We start from the raw sequence: 19,914 nt of genomic DNA, 5'->3' as shown, positions 1-19,914 counted from the left end.
CGCCAGTGTACCGCCGCCCCATTGAATTCTCCAAGGCGGCGCAGCTTGCTGCGCCGCCGAGGGGATTCCGACCCCCCCTACCGCCATCCAGATCCCGGCGGTCCGACCGCCGGGATCCGGATGGCGGTAGGGGGGTCACGGGGCCCCTGGGGGCCCCTGCAGTGCCCATGCCACTGGCATGGGCATTGCAGGGGCCCCCGTAAGAGGGCCCCTAAATGTATTTCACTGTCTGCTGCGCAGACAGTGAAATACGCGACGGGTGCAACTGCACCCGTCGCACAGCTTCCACTCCGCCGGCTCGATTCCGAGCCGGCTTCATCGTGGAAGCCTCTTTCCCGCTGGGCTGGCGGGCGGCCTGAAGGCGACCGCCCGCCAGCCCAGCGGGAAAGTCAGAATTACCGCCGCGGTCTTTCGACCGCGGAACGGTAACCTGACGGCGGGACTTTGGCGGGCGGCCTCCGCCGCCCGCCAAGGTCAGAATGAGGGCCTATGTCTTCAGGACTAGCTCTTCTGGTCTCAGTTCATTGTTGCAGTTGTTCAAGGCTTTTGGAAATCATAATTCAGGACCACAGTAACTTTTCTGGCTCCAACAGGTCCCCTAAATATCACTGCTTCCACTTCCCTTGCCCACAGAACCTTATGCACCTTCCAACTATGGGAGGAAAGCTCCACAGGATCCAGGAGGTAAAATGTCCAGTTAATTCACCGGCTTTCTTTTTCTGACAAGCAACAGCGTCCTCTGGCCTTTCTTCACCCTCCAGCCACAGGTGGGAAGTTCCAAACGAGTAAACAGAAGTTTGTGGTGAGCTATACCCTCTTTAGGCTTGTGAGATCAGCAGGATTCACTGCAACACATAGGGATATTGTGTTATCTTTTTTAGTTCCAGTTAGTTCTCTCCCAAATGATGGTGATAAACTGGAAATCCTAATAAAATTCCCATGCTACCCACTTACATTTTACAATGCTGTGATGCATTTCTTTCCCTGGGAGATGTTTTCGGGGCACCAAATGTATCCTATAGTTCCACACACCACAAAACAAAATGGTTGGCCAATGATCAACTATGTGGAGCTCTCCTGTCTCCTCTGCGCCTGGCATGCACAATTCATCCCAAAAAGCTTCAAAGGAGATTTTGCTCTGCCCTGCCCTGAGCCCGCATCTACGTGTATATGCTGTTAGGGAGTGTAGGAGGACTTATAGGGCCTAGATTTGAATTTGGTGGATGGGCTGCTTGCACCAAACTGTCACAAACATGACAAGTATCCCACCAATCTAATAACTAATGTCACAGAATACAATGTATTTGTGTCTCAGTAACCCATCCGCTAAAATCTAGGTCTGATTCACAAACTGCACTTTGTAGGACATTTTGTAGTACTTCAAAGTGCTCCTCACAAAGTGCACTTTTGTAGAAACTTTCACATTTGGGTAAGTTTACTACTTTTTAGTATTCACAAATTGCACATTTGTAGTAACAAACAGTTTTGTAGCAAGTTTCTATCTCCATTTTATTCTACAGGAGGGTGTTGCAGTACTAGTGGTTGGCCATGTGTAGTGCTGGACGTACTTCAAAAGTGTAAGCTACTACAAAGTATAAGATACTATAAATGTGAAGTTTGTGAATACCGAATGATAGTAAACTCACTCAAAAGTGTAGAGTTACTCAAAAGTGTAAGTGTTATACACATTGATATTATACTATGAAGCCCTGGTTGTATGGAAACATAAAACTTGCAACCATATGATATGAATTAACTTGTAGGGAAGCAAAAACATACACTCTCATGAATTAGCTGCAAGTGGGAGTCATTTCCTTCTCTCCGACATTCTAGATCTGCATTAATAGTTGTGTCAATTTAGATATAAAAAAATCAATTTGAACAGATCACTCGTGACTATTGCAGAAGTAGCAGCATTTAACCTTTATAGGCTTCAGATTTTCAGAGCACAATGTGGGTGGAGTTCAAGCTATTGCAGGAAAGATGGATCTCCCTATATAAACTCACACAGAAAACATTAGGACCAGTCTTATTTATTTATTTATTTGTTTCTATTAAGAGAGTGAAAAGAGTTAATACATGAAATTAAATATTTCAGAAAATAAATCATGATACATCTTTACAGTTGTTATCAATAACATATGACTAATTTCTTTAAATATCTCTGATGCTGGAGGTACCTCTATTTTCTAGATGTTATTAATTAATTTCATCATCTGTTCCTACCTAAAGATCCAAATTTACTGAATTGTTCTTGGTCTCCGGGCCACTTGTTCTATGAACTGCAGACTCTTTAGCATAACATTCAAACACTTTAGACCTGCAGTGCTGCAGATTAGGGGGTTCGTTCAGAGTTTATCTATTTTTTTGTTATGGACTTGCGTGCGACAACTAACAAATGTAAAGTGTTCCCATTACTTGTGTATGCTTGTATCATAGCCATAGATAATTGTTGGTGTTGAAAGTGTGTATTTTGTTTTTGTAACCTACTGAAGATAATATATTTTTGACCAATTCTGTTGTAAACTCTGGCACGTTGCAAACATATGCCTTAAGCCTATACCATAGATACCATAACATGTACAACCCCATTAAAATAATTTACACTAGTGTATGGTTGAAGTGTAGCTTTGTTGTCATAAAACACTGCATCTTTAAATTTGCAGACTATGGAAGTGATTGGCCAAAAACAACACTACGTTGGAATCGCGTTCCACTGAAGTTATTAACCCACTTCCCAATTTTATAATCCTTGTGTGTGATCACATTATCCTGATACCTTTCCCAACAAAGTATTCATTCAGCCAATAATCTTTATTCAAATCATTAAAAAACCATAAAAGCATATAAGCAACATTATTCATCAGATTTAACAGGATGGCATAAGGTTTCCTTCAAGTCCAAATAAGAACATAAAGTGCAGTTTGAAAGTATGTGTTAGTCATACAGCACCTTATTTATAGTCCTGGCCCCTTATAATACCTCTGTAAAAAAATGTTGTCCAGAGATTTTCATTTTTGACTTGTGTTTTTGTATCATTAGAGAAGTAGTTTAGTTTGGGTAGATATACCTAATCCAGACAGTTTTTTTCTGGACAACATTTTTAACAATGGCAGATGTGTTGCAGTGATGATGTAATATTCCAGGAACAATGATACCTATGTACTTCATTTTGATTTCAAAACATAGGTTTTGTGGGCCAATTAGTCTTACAGAGACAGAAAATAACTCCTCAGAGCAACCCTTCTGCCATTTTCCACAATGGAGCCTCTATAATGATGTGTTATAGCCGTCATATTAGTAAATTATATGAATATTGCTTTTGTTTCAGGTTGTCCGTTGATTCAAATTCATAAACATTAGCGAAACAGGTGGTAGTAGAGGATCTTTACCTTCTGACAGAGTGTTGCAAACTACAAAATCTGAGGACTCCTTCAACAAAGAAAAATTTGTCATATGCCAAATTAATCTGAAAGAAAAGCTAACATCAACTGCGACTGTACAGAGGAGAGTTCGAGATGTTGCAGGAACACAGCAAGACAAAGTCCACAAAAGATTGAAACTGATAGGTGAAGCGGATCAAATATTTAATCACTGTAACAGGTGCCAAAAGTTGTATATAATGGAAAAAAGCCTGGACCAACATTTTCAAAAAATAGCAGAAACCAGTGAATCACAACAAGAATCTGAATCTTCTGAGTAAGCGATGACAACCAAACCCAATGCCCATTCACTTAGCAGATCGATGGCTACCCCTTGTCCACCTCCAACAACTGATCAGAAAGCAGAGGATCTTCAATGTGTTATCTGTGGATTAGCCAGAACAAGGACCAATGGGATTGACGAAAGAACAAAGTACAGAGTATGTGAATCTCAAAGGGCAAACATGTTTTTATCTGAAGCTAGTTTTCTCCAAGTTGAAGTTTTCAGCGGAGAAGCTGATCTAAACAGTAAGGTGAATGTATTTGCAGCAGATTTGTATGCCCACCCGAACTGCAAGCATGCATACAAATGAGCTGCGAGCAGCAACGTAACCACCACCCTTCAGTTAAGTTTGCACCCTTTGAAAAGGAAAATTACGTTTTAAAACCACTCTTGAGTGCTGGCTACAGGTTCACACTCAGAGAGATCAGAGAAATAATGGTCAACATTGATGAAACTGTATTGATCTATAATGATGAAATTAAGATTTTTCTGGTGAGAATGTACAATGACAGAATTCGTTTTTTGTCAGTCTTACAAAAAGAATGAGCTACTTATGATGTTCTCAGCTAATTTGACTATTGAAGTTCTTGCTGCTTAAATAAGATCACAGGATGCAGTTAAGTCAGAAGGAACCAATTTAAGAAACGTCCTGAAAGATTTAGATTTTGGACTTAATGACAAATTTTGTGATGCCCCAGAGCTCCCCAAATCATGGGAGTCAATAAGAATGGCTGATGCTGTCTTAACATTTTTTACATCATTCTTTAATACCACCAAAGCATAAGTGTTACAAACTAAAGTTTTTGAGTTCAGAACAGAAGCCAACAACATTGATGATGGCTTTGAAGATATAAGCGAAGAAGTGGAAGACAATCCCATGAACCAGCAGCGTTATGCTGTGCAAATGTACTGTCTCTTCCAAATCATGTTTTATGAATTCTATCACAGCAAAAAGAAAACTCTGTTACACGTGATGACAGCTCACACAATCTATGACAAGTGCAAAAGTAGAGAGCTAATAACTTCAATGAATAAGATTGGTGTAGCAACAAGTTATAATGACATAGTACGGAACTGGAACTTGTTATCAGCTCATGCTGTAAAATCTTGTGAATTTGACAGCACAACACTTCCAAGTCACTTTACCAGGAAAATATTTACAACTGCTGCTCTTGATAATTTTGATTTTGAAGACAGCTATTCGTTGTCTGGAATATCCAGCACACGTTACTGCCATCATGCTTTTTCAAGACAGTACCAATGAAGTAGGTGCTGGAAAACAGACTGTGTCAGCTGAAGACATAAACAATTGAAGCTGCAAACTTACAACCCAACTACCTTGCCAACATGTGCAAAATCACTACAAGTCATCAACATGTCCCACTCTACCAGAAAGTTTCAAAGTGGCTGAGAACATGCATCTTCTACCTGATGCTGCTGTCATCAAAGCTGATTTAACTGAACGTTTCATATCGCTTATTCAGTGTGGATTGAAGGATGAAGAAACACCAGTTCCTCCGTGGGCTGGAATTCATGCTCTGATCTCTCAGAATAATGGCCACCAGAAGAGGGTTGAGTTTTTACCATCTCCAGTCACAAACTATGCAACAGTATACAAAACTGTAAAAAATTTCCAAAATGTGCGTGCTCAGCTTGAAGACCAGCCTATCCTGCCAATTGTCAGCGATAAAGGTGTTTTTCAAATTTTATGAGCAATTCAGTAGAATTTGATGATCTTTATCAAATGATGGGCATTTTCACATGACAAAAGTTGTGTTGTAGTGTGCAGGAAGTTATATCAGTGGATGTGGTATAGACAATGCACTTATTGAGGCTGGAATCTCTGGAAGCAAAAGCAAAACTGTCCAGTCAGTATTGAGCGGAACTCATTCTATTCGCTTGTTAGAAGGTATGCTCATCATATCTGAGGCTATGGAAACATTGCATTGGGATGCTTTCTGGAACAAGAATAACATATTATGTTATGCATATCTTCTCTTAGAAGTCAAAAAAGGCACAGGGTGCTCTTCACTCAAAATACACAATGAAAAGCCAGGCAATGTTCAATACACTCAGTTCAAAATCAGGAAACCTGAAAACCAAGTTCATAGAGTTTGTCAAAGAATGTGAAAAAAACAGAACTTTCCAAGTACAGGGGAAATGTTTTACACATGATAGCTGTAGTGTAAAACTTGGTACATGCTGATCATGAAGGTGATTGGGAGCTGCACATGAAAACTGTGGAGTCACTGCTTACTGTGTTTTGCAAATTCTGTTGCATAAACTACCAGAGATATGGGTCCTGGTATTTGGAAAGAGTGAAGAAACTAGAGGTGGTAAAACCATACCTCTACCGAAAATTCACCCAAAGGCATTTTGTGGTGAAAGACATAGGGATTAAGTTCAATGTTGTTGCTCCAGATAGGAAACTGGAACAGACAATCCAGAGATCACAAAAAAGCTCCAAGGGCTGGTCAAACACGTAAAAGTGAAAATGTTGCTCAATGGCAGCTAGTTTACCATGAAGTCTGTTCTATTTGCAATGTTTTCAAAGAGATGACAAATTCAAAATCAATGGACCATTGTGAAACTGTTGCTCACCTCATACTTGTGGGAAAGAGAGAGGAATGTTTTAATAAACATGTTGACAGCATTCTTCATTTCATTCAGCAGCAAGGAAATCCCTTTGAAATGACTGAGCCTGTGCGATTACACAACTTCGTGACCAAACAATATGTTAATAACCATTTAAAGACATGTCTACTATATGTCCTGGAACATGGAACAAACCTATACGCAATACTGAAGCAGAAGAGATTTTTATTGAAAGGGAAAAAGCTCTTTGACATATTCACTAAAGCTAAACTTTCACGCTTTCATTACCATAGTAAAACTTTCATCCAACCAGCCACCTCAAAACAGGTTACAAAAAAACAAAGTTCGCAAGCACATAGAGAGATGGATGTAGCAAATGAAAGGGGTGACTTTATCAAAGACATTTTATTGCATGAACTTCTTCAGACAAACACATTATTTGATGGAGATACTGCAAACAAACCAGTGAAGCACAACTTGTAGAAGAGCTAAAATAAACGTTTCACCTGAAGAATTTAAATTCGACAAGGTGTCTTCATTGAAAACTGCTGTTGTCGTCGACTATATGTCACAATTGCGAATGGTCAAGATTTCATCCATACAAAACTTCGGAGAGGTCATTCAGACTGTTCTACAGATATCAAAGTCAGTGCGCACCTTGCAAGAACTGCACATTGTCTTTGACAGATATCTTGAACTAATTGTCAAAGAATGTGAGAGAATCAGACCCATGTCTACAAGTGGAACAATTGACCTTACCTGCATCAAAAATTCAATATGTATACCTGGCAACTTGATAAATTCTTGTCATCCACATTGAACAAGATGAACTTGGAGATGTTAACTCAACAAAACATTGCTGATACTTCAGTAAAAACGGAATTTCCACATATTGCAATTGGAATGATTGTCACTGAGGAGTTGGTGCCTGCAGAGATATATTCAAAAAGATTGGGCCATATTGTTCAAGACCTTAACAGCAAATTGGAGGAAGCTGACCTTTGTGTTGTGCCTCATGTTGAGTGGGCTCTTTGAAATGGTATCAATTGCGTCATTGTACTGTCAAATGACACAAATGGTATTATTGTGCTTAGATTTGTTGCAATGTTCTTAAGTCAAGGATTGTCAGAGTTAAGGATTCGTTTAGGAATAGGCGAGAAAAGACAATTAGGCCTTCATTACGACCCTGGTGGTCTGCAGACAGCCAGTGCCGCGTTGGCGGTCGGACTGCTGGCACAGCCACTTTTTGGCTGCCTGACAGACTGGCGGTGCTTGCGGTCCCAATCCACCAGGGCAGGGCTGCAAACAGTGCTGCCCTGGGGGTTACGACCCACCTCTCTGCCGGCGTTTACATGGCGGTTGCCTTGCCATGTAAAGGCTGCCAGGGACAGAGTGCAGGGGGCCCCATGGGGGCCCCTGCACTGCCCATCCACTTGGCATGGCCAGCCCCGTCACACTTTTCAAAAAGCGCAATGGTCGATAGTGCACCCTATGCACTGCAACATCGCCGCCGGCTAATTTACGAGCTGATATCAATGTTGTGGGTCTTGTGCGTGTGTGGAAAATGAGTTCTGAATGTCACACTTTTGGCGATCTTCCGTACAGTGAGTTCAAAAGATCAGTCCAGCTAAGTAACCTTCCACCAACGTCATATTCTGTGTGTGGACACATCAAAAGAGCATTCTACTTAATCAGAAGACGTGTAAAGGTTTTGGATCATGCAAATGTAGAGAAAGATCTCTGTTAATTTCATTGGGAAGATATTGATGGCTTGCAAAAACTTGCGATAATCCCAAAGCGTCTACCCACAGAACTAAAACGTACATGTACTTGCAAAACCTGTGCTACAAAAAGATGTCCCCGTTGATATGATCTTCTAAAATTTTCAACATTCTGCGAATGTACCACAAACGATTGCTGAAACAAATAAAGAAAGTGAACTATGAAAATGTGTCAAAAACAGGAGTGATAAGCATTATTTTTTCATATTCAGATCATAAACATTGTATGATGTATACTTAAAAGGATTTAAAACCACTATTATTTCTTTAATTTCTATGTATGTCTCTTCTTCCTCTACTATAGCTGTCATTTTGGAAAATGGTGGAAGGGTTGCTCTGAGGAGTTATTTTCTGTTTCTGTAAAAATGCTTGACTCACAAAACCTATTTTTTGACACCGGAATGAGGTACATAGGTCTCATGGTTCCTAAAATATTACATCCTCAGTGCAACAGATCCACCATTTTCCAAAAAATGTTGTCCAGAAAAATTCGGCCAGGATCAGCAATGTTTAACCAAGCTAAATTACTTCTCGAATGATCCAAAAACACAAATCAAAAATTAAAATCTCTGGAAAAGAATATTCTTTTACAGAGGTATATCAAGGGGCTTTGATTATTAAGGCAGATGTGCAAAAATGCTCAAATGATGGTATTTCATATGAGTAAAAATATCATTAAAAACCCAATAAGCACAATTAAAAATCAGTCATAAAATTAATCAGAAAGACAGTTTAAATTTGTTATACATAACTGAAGTGAGATCATATTCCTACCAACTATAACTGGCAGATTCATTTCCTCATTAGTATTGCTGGGGCTAATCTTCCTCATAGCACAACCTTTCTAAATGATTAAGTACCTTCTGCCTTCTGATTACACACTAAGAATTACACAGCTGGTACGAACATCTTCCAACTTGCATAACATTTTAAAAGCCTTCTGGTAATGGATCAACCTCTGTGATAGAAATAATGGACATATAGTTTAACGTCTGTTCATAATGTGCAAAACAACATGAAGTGAATGGTTGAATGGCTGGCCTTTCAATCATATGAATACTTGGGTAGGTGCCCTGATGAAGCCTCTGATTTAGGGTATGCAACCATGTAATGAAGCACCTGGAAGCATAGCCTAGTCAAATAAAATCTATCTTGAGTTTTAGTTAGATTAATCAGGTAGACTCGTACCCTAACAATATGTAACCACAGTTATCTTAGATCTGTCACGTAGCTCTCTAACGGCCTCTTTCTTCATCATTAAGGTTGCCCTTATTTCTTTTTGGCTGTATTGCAAGATACTCGTCGGGAACTGGACACCTACATGATTGTCAAAGTCCTGCAATAAGCTACTTAAATACCACAACCATAGGATTTTCCCATAAAGGTCGTTTTAGAAAGTCCCTTATATTATCTCCAGTAAACTTTGTACCTTTCTTGGCCCAAATATTACACCATTTAATTACAGTACTGAGATGGGTTAAGTCTTCGATATGCACAACATCTAATTCTTTTTGGACAATATAAGTTGGAGTCTAGCGCGGGACTGCCAAGACCCTAAATAGGAAAGAGTTCTACTGTGACTGGACTGATTTGCTATTGTCTATACCCCATACCGGGGCTCCATACAGTGCAACCGGGAGACATTTACTTTTATATATTTTCACCATTTCTCTAATGGGTTTGAGCCAAGTTTGTGGGCAAATCTGAAAACCACGTTAGAGGCTCTTATGAACTTAAGATTTGCTGATTTCACATGTGTCCCCCAAGAGCCCTCTTGTGAAAATAATATTCCCAAATAACTACAAGTGATCACTTGTTTGAGCTTCCGTCCCTCCACAAAATAGCTTCTACCCTTGTTTTTCCCCCCTCCACAAACTACAGTATGTGTTTTGTTTAGATTCAGCTTGAGATCTGTGCCCTCCATGTAGAATACAAAATTGTCTAGCAGAAGTTGGAGGCCGTTTGCTGTCCTTGGAAACAACACAACATCATCTGGGTATAATAAAAAGGGGAGTAACACGAGTCCCGACTCTAGGTGCATTAGCATTTATCCTCTGGAGGAAAGCGTCTGCCCCATTAATATCCAGGCATGGACGTGCACAGGTGGGCTTGCCTTTGGGTCATCTTTTGTGTGCCAGCAGCGCACCCACTGCATGGATCTACAGGGCAGTAACGCTGCAGCCTGCATTAAGTAGGTCCTGGGGCAGGGGGAGCATCTTTTGGTAGGAAGAATGGGGAGTGGGAAAACCCAGGCGGGAAAACCCAGGCAGCTGCGGTGTCACTGGATCACTCTGGAGCAAGCAGGAACTGCAAGCCACAGCCAAGTGGCAGGCTAGATATTCAGGTATCCACTGATGTGGCTGCATTGTGGTCTGCATTATGCAGGTCATGAGATGGGCAGGGCTTCTGTTGGTGGGAAGAACGGTGAATGGGAAAACACAGTCAGGAAAAGCTTGGTGGAAAAACCCAGATAGCTGCGGTGTCAATGGATCAGTATGGAACACGCAGTAACTGAAAGCCGCAGGCAAGTGGCAGGCTTGGTGCCCCATTGCCTACTGTGGCAATGAAGTCCTGAAGGTCCTGGGTGTGCGGAGTCACAGCCCCCAAACTGCTGCCACACACAGAGTCCCACGCTGTGGGAGGCCGAGCATGCTATAAGGGCAATGTTGATTTGGCCTGCCCCCGTCTGCTCACATAGCAGTGCCTCAGGGCGCTAATAGTTGTGGGCACTGAAGTCCTCAAGGTCCTGGATGTGCAGGTTCACTGCCCCCAAACTGCTACCACACACTGAGTATTCAAAGTTCTCATTTTGATTTCTGTTGAGAGTCCTTAATTTAATTAGCTCTTTCATGTAGATGATGTTTACTTCAGTGCTGGTAAAGAAATCTCTGGTCTGTAAATATTTAAAGAAATATGCATTCTAATACTGTACAATAGATTTTTGGTCTAATGTGTCTAGATCTGCTGGACAGCTCTCAGGTTCCTATGCCACTTTAACTGCCTTCGCTAACTTGAATATATTATCTAGTCTAGGTGTAAATTCGTCTGCTTACTGATCTATTTTCATAGAATTTTCATCTTCAAAATCCAATTGCCTAATAGCAAAATAATCCCCCGATTTTTATTCTGTTAAACTAGTCCAAGTTTGTGTCTTAATCAGAATCACTAATATAATTTGTAGAACTGTCAGACGATGAAAAGAACCGTGCCTGACTGCCCAGGTCAGGCTGCCAATATCTAGTTGTCACAGCCAAGTATTTTCCACTGGTGAGACCCAACAGTCAATTTTTGTGATTTTGAGATTATGAAGAAACTTCACAGGAGTTGACGGGTCTTGTTTTTTATATGCCACCTAATCTTGGTTTTAGGCTGAGCACTAGGGTGTGGCCACAAATTCTAAAGTCCTGCATCATAAATTATGGCGAGAAAGCTGTCTCAGTGGCAGCATGGAGGGCATTGAACACGCTCCTTATGCACCATATAAGCTATTCTCCCTTATCCCCTTTTGAAAGACTCTCAAAATCTTTATTTTCAATCAGTAACCAACTCTGACAAAAAGCATTTAGGTTTAGCACCAAGACACCATGATTGGTGAATGTTGTGCTGCATACACATACATTGATTTATTGATTGATTAGCACATCCCTCCCAGCCAATACTGCAACGTCTCAATTTTCTTTCCAAGACTGATTTAGAGTTTGGCAGATGGCTTACTCCATCACAAGTATGACGGATATCCTGTCCGCCGCGTTACAATCTCCATAGGCAATAATGTATTGTAATATGGCAGATAGGATATCCTTCACGCTTGTGACAGAGTAACCCCCCTGTCAAACTCTGAATCAAGCCCTTAGTTTCATGTTCATTATGATCAGTTTTATAGTCAGTATTGTAAAGATGGCAGTTCTTGCCCTCTGTCTTGTGAAAATCAAATATTGACTTTTTTACAGGTGCTTTCTCTTCCCCTATTCCTTTTAATTTGTGCCAGGAATGACACTGCTTTGTGCTTCCAAGATACTCACCAGGTGGTTGTGATGTTCTACATTTAGGTTAGGATGGGTAGTGTCAACCTATAGGGTTTTTGTCTTGGGTAATTGTTGAACGTGGCCCTCTCTGCAGAGTCACCCCCAAACATTTTGCAGTGATCCCTCCTATTTTGCTGAATTTTTTTTTGTTGGCTTTGGGACTCTGTGCACCTTACCACTGCTAACCAGTGCTAAAGTCCTGTTGCTCTCTCCCAAAAACATGGAAAAATAAGCTTACACTTAAATGGCAAATTTAATTTACTTATAGTCCCTGGTAAAGTGGTACACCATATACCCATGGCCTGTAAATTAAATGCTATTAGTCGGTGTGCACTAGTTATTGTGCTATCCACTTAAGTACCTCCTTAAAACATGTCCCAGGCCTGCCATTGCAGCCTGAATGCAGTTTCAAACTGCCAAGTTGACTAGCAATATGACCCATTTGTCCAGCCTTAAACTCCACTTTAATTGCATATAAGTCCCTCCGAAACTAGGCCCTAGGTAGCCCATTGGACAGGGTGCATTGTAATTAAAAGATGGACAAGCAATTTTAAGTTTTACGTGTCCTGGTAGGGAAAAAAACTCTAAGTTTGATTAGCACTACTGTGTGGCCTAGTTCTCCCATAGCATAAGGTATGGTAAGTGCTAAGTTATGATTGAGAACAGGTTGAATGTTTGTGTTTGGTGTCTGTGAAATTGTAATTAAAAACTCTCTTTAATGGTAAAGTGAGATTTTAAGTAACCATTTTGAACATGCCATTTTTAGAAGGTTGCCTTTTTCCTGCCCTATTTGAAGTCTGCAGCCTGTTCCTGGTCCCATGACTGGGTTAGTTGATAGCTAGACTTTAGTTATTCATCCCTGACAGCCACACAATAGAGTGATTAAGTGTGCCTGGGTGGGTTATCAGCTGGCAGGATGGGGGGACTGGGAACAGCTTCACTTGTAACTGAACAGGCTGTGTTCTGCCTTCAAACAACGGTTTTGTCACCCCTGCCTTGGTCATGCAGCCAGCTTGGAGGCAGGACAGGGCAGGCAGGAAACTTCAAGAGCTTCAATTGGAATTCTCTAGAAATGTCTCCTACTTCAAAGTGGGCACCAGGTATAAATGGACCCTTAGATCCAACTCTTCAGTACAAATCTGGACATGCAGAAGACAAAGAAGAAGAAATGCTGCTCTGCTTTGCTCCAAGAAGGACTGCCACTCTTCTGCCTTACTGTGCTGCCTTCCTGGTGCCCTCCTGCATGAGTGAAGGGGACTGGACCTACATCTTGGAGCCAGGACCACTAGAGTGACTCTAGAAGCTGGTTGATTGGCCCCCTGATCAGAGCCTCAGGTACAGAAAAGGCTTCAGCAACCTTGAAACCAGCAGTGGCACTCTGCCAGCTGTGAGTCTTGCACCCCAAGTGGTGCCACACATACGTCTCATCACAAAGACTTTGCTTCACCACCGCAGCCCCAGAGCTGCCTCTGTGCAATGCATCTCCATGCAAGGACTTTTCATCTTCCACTGCAGTTCCCAGGAACCACTGATGAGTGATGCGTCTCCTCACAAGAACCTCACATCGCCTCTGCTGCGCAACGCATTCTCAACACAGGAATTTGCATCGCTCCGCAACCACGATTAAAAGTACTCTGTTCAGTGGGTGTAAGTTGGTCCCTGTAGTGGGCCTGTGGTCCCTCGCGTTCCACCTGAACCTGTGATCTGTATTTCCTCTGCAACTACACTGGGAAAGGCAGCAACAGATCCATACTTTTTGCTACAGCTGTTGGTGCCTTGAGGACTGAAGCTGACTTTTGGAGTTGACTCCAGTGCTGCATTTACTTTTGACACTGGTATTCCAGAGACACCAACAGCAATGGCTTTCCAAGGGACCTCAGACTGAGGCTTCTCTGGTCCCAAGATCTGCCAGTTATCAAGACACTACAGCAAAACCAGAACCACTAAGCTGCTGTTAACATGTGTAGGGTCAAAGGGTGCAGTTATCTGAGTAAATACTCTGCTCCCTTTTGCCAGCAGCATTGGGTGCCTAGACACTGAAGTGATAAAACGGGCATGTTCTAACTGGTTGTCATCTTAGTTTCTACCTTGACCATCCTAATTAATTTATTTAGTAGTGAAATATACACCCACCCACAGAACTAGTAAAACACATTCCCAAAGGATGCGTAAGACTGACATGGCTGGAGTCCATTGCAAGCCATATCCTCAGTTGAAAATGCTTGATCCACCCAGGCCCTAAAGTAGGCATACCAATATTCACATTTATTTCATACTTAGATGAAAATGAAAAAAAGACAGTAAGAATGAATGAGGGTGAGAGGCACAAACGCAACCCCTCTAGAAGAAAACCCCAAACTATTGATGCCCATAACAAGTGAACTCTTCCCCTAGAAGCACTTCAATATCAACTAGAAAGAGAACCTTCAGGAAAGGCTATATCATAAATACATTGTCTAGGAATTCAGGGGGAAAGTATTAAAAGTCAATTTCAGAAGGAAAATGCGAGTCCACAGATGGGAGAACAAAAACCTCTAAACATGAAAGAGAAGATATAAATTCCACCCCTCTGGTGCTTTTCCATGGTTGTCTCCATCCTGGATAAAATCTAATCACCTCAGCAGATAAAAAAGCATAAAGGGCTGATTCACAAAATGTCTATTTACTATTACACATAGTTGTAAATATACAATTATATGCTAAATTTCTGAGGGTAGGTTTTTATCTCGGGTGGATCCTCCTATAATAAGGTCTATGAAGGCAGTAGTGGTATCTTTTCACACATAGGTGGAGCTCTGTGACACCGAAGCAGGGCTCTACCTATGGAAAAGAATAGGAAAAATACTAAAGGTTAACAATGTTTAAAAACATAATACAAATATTTAAACATAAAATATAAATGTAAAATAACTCAAAATATATATTAGAGATCAAGAACTAAATGCAACTAAAATGTCACAGCATAGTAACTCAGCAAATTAAATGTGTATTAACTAATTAATTAAAATACATTTATTGAATATGTAAATATTATTTCATAAACAATAACTAAAACCCCCCTCCCACATGGACCTGGAGAGACCAAAGACAAAGAAAGGACATTAAAGGAAAGGAGGGGCTTGGCAGTACAAACACCGACACTGAGAAATGACTTCTTTTCTGTGCAAGTAAGCTGATCAAGGACTATAAGAGGAAGGACAGACCAAAAGGAAGGAGAGCAGCAGTGTAAGGAGCGGCACTTCGGGACGAAGGACAGCGCTGGAGGAACACACAGCGAGAGCATCCATACGGGAGAAGAGTCTGCCAGTCTGTACTACATGAATTGCAGTTCAGGAGAGCAGGAAGCAAGAGTGAGCAAAGCTGATCCCCTTAAGGACCCCCAGGAGACGTGGACCGAGGAATGGTGGACACCACCAGAAGATACCTGTAAACTGACCACAACTCTGGAGAGTTGTAATAGTGTGGTGAATGGCTTGCTAAGAGAGAGCACTTAAATAACTGTGGGGAGTATATTCACAGTGTTGTCTGAAGGGGGGAGGTGGAGAGCATGGGTGCAGCTTTCTCCACTGGATTTTTATAAATGTTTTGGAGATCTTGTATGCTACTGTCTAATTCAAGGCTCATTGACCTATGATTATTTCTCTTTGTTTTGCTCTTTATGTTCATTCCCGTGCCCTGGGGGGAGGAGGGTTGTTCTAGTTTAAAAATACAGCAAGGTCACAATAACCACTACCAGAAGAAGTAGGCACATTATTTTGCTTAGGGTCAAGGTACAATCCTGAGACCCCTGGAAGTGAGTGATTGATCGACTCCTGACCCTGGGTGGATGCTATTAACAACACAGGCTAGAGCATGATGCCATAGGTGTTATGGTAGAGGAACCCTAATTATGCAGTGAAGATATAGTACTTACTACCTCTTTTCCTGTTTCCCTGAGGATACTGGTGGCGACAACCTCCTCGGAAGACCTTTGGAGAAGGGAAGAAAATAAAAACAGTCTGCGTTATTGCCTGATACCAGCTTGAAGAAATAACCCTCATTCAGACAAGAACTTTTCTGTTATATGATGATAATAAACTACCACAATTATTTAATCAAATCAGCTTCTGAAGCAATATATGTGTCCATCCATCCTACCCCCTCCTTATCCCTTCCTAAAACCCACCCAATTAGAAATAAGAAATGTTCATTTTCCAACCACTCCCCCTGGTTCATCCCACATTTACTACTAAAATGTTGGGTTACATGCACAGAGACCACTGCACAGAAAAGATATGAGTGGCAGAGGTCTCCGTAGATAAGTATGTAAATTGAATTTTGCAGTGAGTAGTATTACTGTAGTGCTACTAAACGTATTGCAAAATGCAGTTTTGAATAACGTGCATAAAGTCTATTGGACATGCTTCAATCTTGTAACAATGCCAAGAACAAAGGATACCTTCTAGGAGTCACTTATTACCTTGATTGTTGCTATGCCATTGGAATCTCTTGTGGGGCAAATCAAGTCATTGAGTTTACAGAGTAAGAACAGAAATTAGATATTTGCCTAGCACCGGATCAGAAGGCACCATAGCAATGAGGAAAAACTGGTGGAACCCACTCTGGAGCTACTGACCAACAACGTAAAAGATTAAAGCAGGGCACCATTGTCTGGTAGGATATTACCATTACAACTATCAACACATCACCCCTTCTGTCCTTTTCTTAGAGAGAATATTTTACATTAATGGTAAGGAGGAAATGCAAAATCAAAGACCAAGAAGGGAGATTGAGGAGAAAGCACAATGTCCCCTCAAAAACTAAAAAGCCCATGTATTAAGCTAAAGGCTGCAAGAAAAATGTTCCCCGCAAAACAAACAGGCACAGTCACAGTTTCACTGATACTTTGGAAGATTTGACACAAGGCCTCTTCAGACAGAATGAGCACTTGGGACAAGAAATCACTTGTGAAGCATACACATAGTCACAGCTGTTGCGCCAGATGTTCCTGGACTCTGCTTAGTATTTTCTAAGTAATTTGCACAGCTCATGGCCAATAAGCTGTCTGTTTACACCAAATCTCTCTTACACTGTGAATGAATTCCTTCAGAGCTCTGAAGATCGACTCCAACTTCACCTCATTTGTTGATCTTCTTCCTTCTATTGAAGCTAAATGACTTTCAGTCGAATCTTCTTCCAGCATAGCCCCCCAACTGCACTTGCTGACAACAGTGGTCCTAACCATCAAAAGTGGTGAACAGAATTACTTTCCTTGGGCTAGATAATCAACAGACAGCCACCACCTAGGAAACATATGGATTGAGTGTATGACTGTAGTCAGCACAGTAAGCTTAAGAGAGTTTGGGTGCAATAAGAAAGTACATTACTGATGAAGGGATTGAAGCGCAGCCATGCCTATTACAAAGTAAACACATAAAAGCCCATGACTCCTCTATACTGACAAATAAAGTATAAACCAATAGTGTTTTTTTGCAAAGAGGTACATAGAGTAATACAGTAATTTATGATTTCTTCAATTAAGAAAATCACCTTTGCCATTATCAATTCCAAGAGAGCCCTGATTAACTTCAATACACTATTGACTATATTTCATGGTGGTAAACCTGACGGGGAAATATTTTTCATCTCAAGCAAAACACAGATGCTGTTGATGGGCTGATATGTTTGGACTTTGTAAGAAGACATCCTATTGATCTACCACACTCATGACTTCTCCAGCTGACATCATTGACATGATTGAGTGTAGCTTTTCCATCTTATGTGTCACAGAATATCCTCAATAGTGTGCTCATTTGAAATGGAAAATTGGATCATTGTTTCCCATTGGCTTAAGGACTAAGAAGAGAAAATTGCTTTTTCAGAGAAACTGGAACAATGTTGCCTTTTTCATTAGTAAGCCAAACACTCTCTTTATCTGAATTTGTTGCTACTTCCTATCTCTTATCAATGGAGAAATGAAGATGTTGAAAGCCAGAAGAAGCTTGGAAACTCTATAGAAAATCCATGACTACAACACATATAGGTTTGACGATGCATCTCTCCTCCAACATCTTCCCTGTTACCGACATATCAGGATTGTTGCTACCAGAACTGTACGTAGTTGACAAGGAATCTCTCTGACCCTTAGCTCATCCCTTATCTGAATAGCTGATTGACCTTGGAAAGGATATTCAGAAAATTGGGGATTTCAATGATAGCTATATCCACTAGAAAGAAAAAGAGAAGGTGGACAAAAATAAAAGAATCGCTTAACTTTCTGTTTTCTGACAACTACCATATATTCCCTTCTAGTATTACACAGAAATCTCAGTACTGATTTATAGAATGATTTAGCTTCACCCCAGTCAGAATCAACAATCAGTGGCTGACACGGCCTCTGTAGCACTCACCATAGCAGGCAGAGTGTCAGATGGGACATCAGATAGAGTTGTCAACTATTTACACAGGTATCACAACTGGGTACAATACAGTCAATTATACATAGACTTATAGGCAATTTGTAATTGTAAGAAATTGGGTTACTGGTTGAAGGTGGTGGGACACTATTCAGGCAACAACCATATTACTTATCAGACTGAGGCACAAGCAAACCCCAAATTAACCTGTGCTCAGCCCTCTGGTCGTCTGACATGGACTAGTCAAGCTTAACTTAGTGGTAATCTGTAAAGTGCAGCACTTTAAACAGTAACAAAGTAAAAATACAACACAAGAGAAATCTCACACCTATTTAGAATAATAGAGTAAATTCTAATAAATAAAAGCTACCCAAATGGCAAAACTCCAATTATTAAAACCAGAGACATGGGTTTGTAAAGATTGTAGTGAAAATAGTAGCAAAAGCACAAAGTGCTAAGTGTGGTTATCTAGTCACACTGAACTGGGACAAAGTCACAAGTTCAGGCCAACCACAATAGAGCGTGGAGCAATTTAGGCCATGTGAACAAAGGGGCAAATTTAGAAGCCCCTTGCTCCACTTTACCATCATTTTTTATGACGCTAAGGTGGTCTTTCTCCCCTGCCAGATTTTCAGTGAAGCAATGCATGCATTGCTGCACTTTGCAACCCCTTGCGCCATATTATACCTGCGCCAGGCATTTTGTATGCAAGGTGGGTGATTCAACACAGGGAGGCCCAAAAAAATGGCATAGTGAAATATACTAGATTTCACTGCACCATATTTTCCATAATTTTTAATGCCTCCCCAAGGCAGGCATTAATATGACGCACCCATTAAAGTCAATGGGTCTCCCTGTGCTTTGCTGCACTAGCGTCAATATTTCTGATGCTAGTGCAGCAAAGTGCCACAACAGTGTCACAAAGTCTGATGCTGTTGTGGTAATGACTGTCATGATGCTCTGTATTGTAAATGCGGTGCAACCCTGGTGTTGTTAGGTGGGGCAAGGGCAAAGTAACAGAAGTAGTGCATCTGCACTGATACACCACTTTCTCATAAATATGCCCCAGAGTACCTTAAATCCTGATGGGCAGTCATTCGTGCTGTTGCTTTGTGGGGCTTCAGGTTGTCCAGTGTCAGTTCTAAGGAGGCTGTTCAGTGACGCTTTGCTGAGCTTGGTGTTGCTTTGCGTCAGTTCCAGTGAACTGTGTGATGAAGCCTGATGGGCTTTGCAACACTTGGTGTCAGTTCTGACGTAACTGGCAGCTGGGCAGCCAGGCTTTGTAGGGCTTTGTGTCACTCTGCATCAATTTCCAAGAGGCTGGCAGCTGTGCAGGCAGGCTGTGACGGGCTTTGCATCACTTCCCGTTGGTTCCAATGGAGACCACAGCTTGGCTTGGCAAGGCTCCTTCAG

General features: G+C 41.2%; 1 long non-coding RNA gene across 1 annotated transcript in view; it reads right to left on the bottom strand.

The window, feature by feature from the left end:
• Positions 1 to 8,132: 8,132 nt before the first annotated feature.
• Positions 8,133 to 19,914, bottom strand: part of LOC138288519 (uncharacterized) — a 68,495-nt gene continuing 56,713 nt past the window's right edge. The window contains exons 2-3 of the long non-coding RNA XR_011202430.1: positions 16,023 to 16,074; positions 8,133 to 8,217 (exon numbers count right to left, since the gene is read on the bottom strand). This is a non-coding gene — a long non-coding RNA (uncharacterized lncRNA). The remainder of the gene's footprint in view (positions 8,218 to 16,022; positions 16,075 to 19,914) is intronic.

Source organism: Pleurodeles waltl, chromosome 4_1 (assembly GCF_031143425.1).
Source record: "Pleurodeles waltl isolate 20211129_DDA chromosome 4_1, aPleWal1.hap1.20221129, whole genome shotgun sequence".
Taxonomy (NCBI): domain Eukaryota; kingdom Metazoa; phylum Chordata; class Amphibia; order Caudata; family Salamandridae; genus Pleurodeles; species Pleurodeles waltl.
This window is presented reverse-complemented; position numbering and strand designations above follow the sequence as displayed.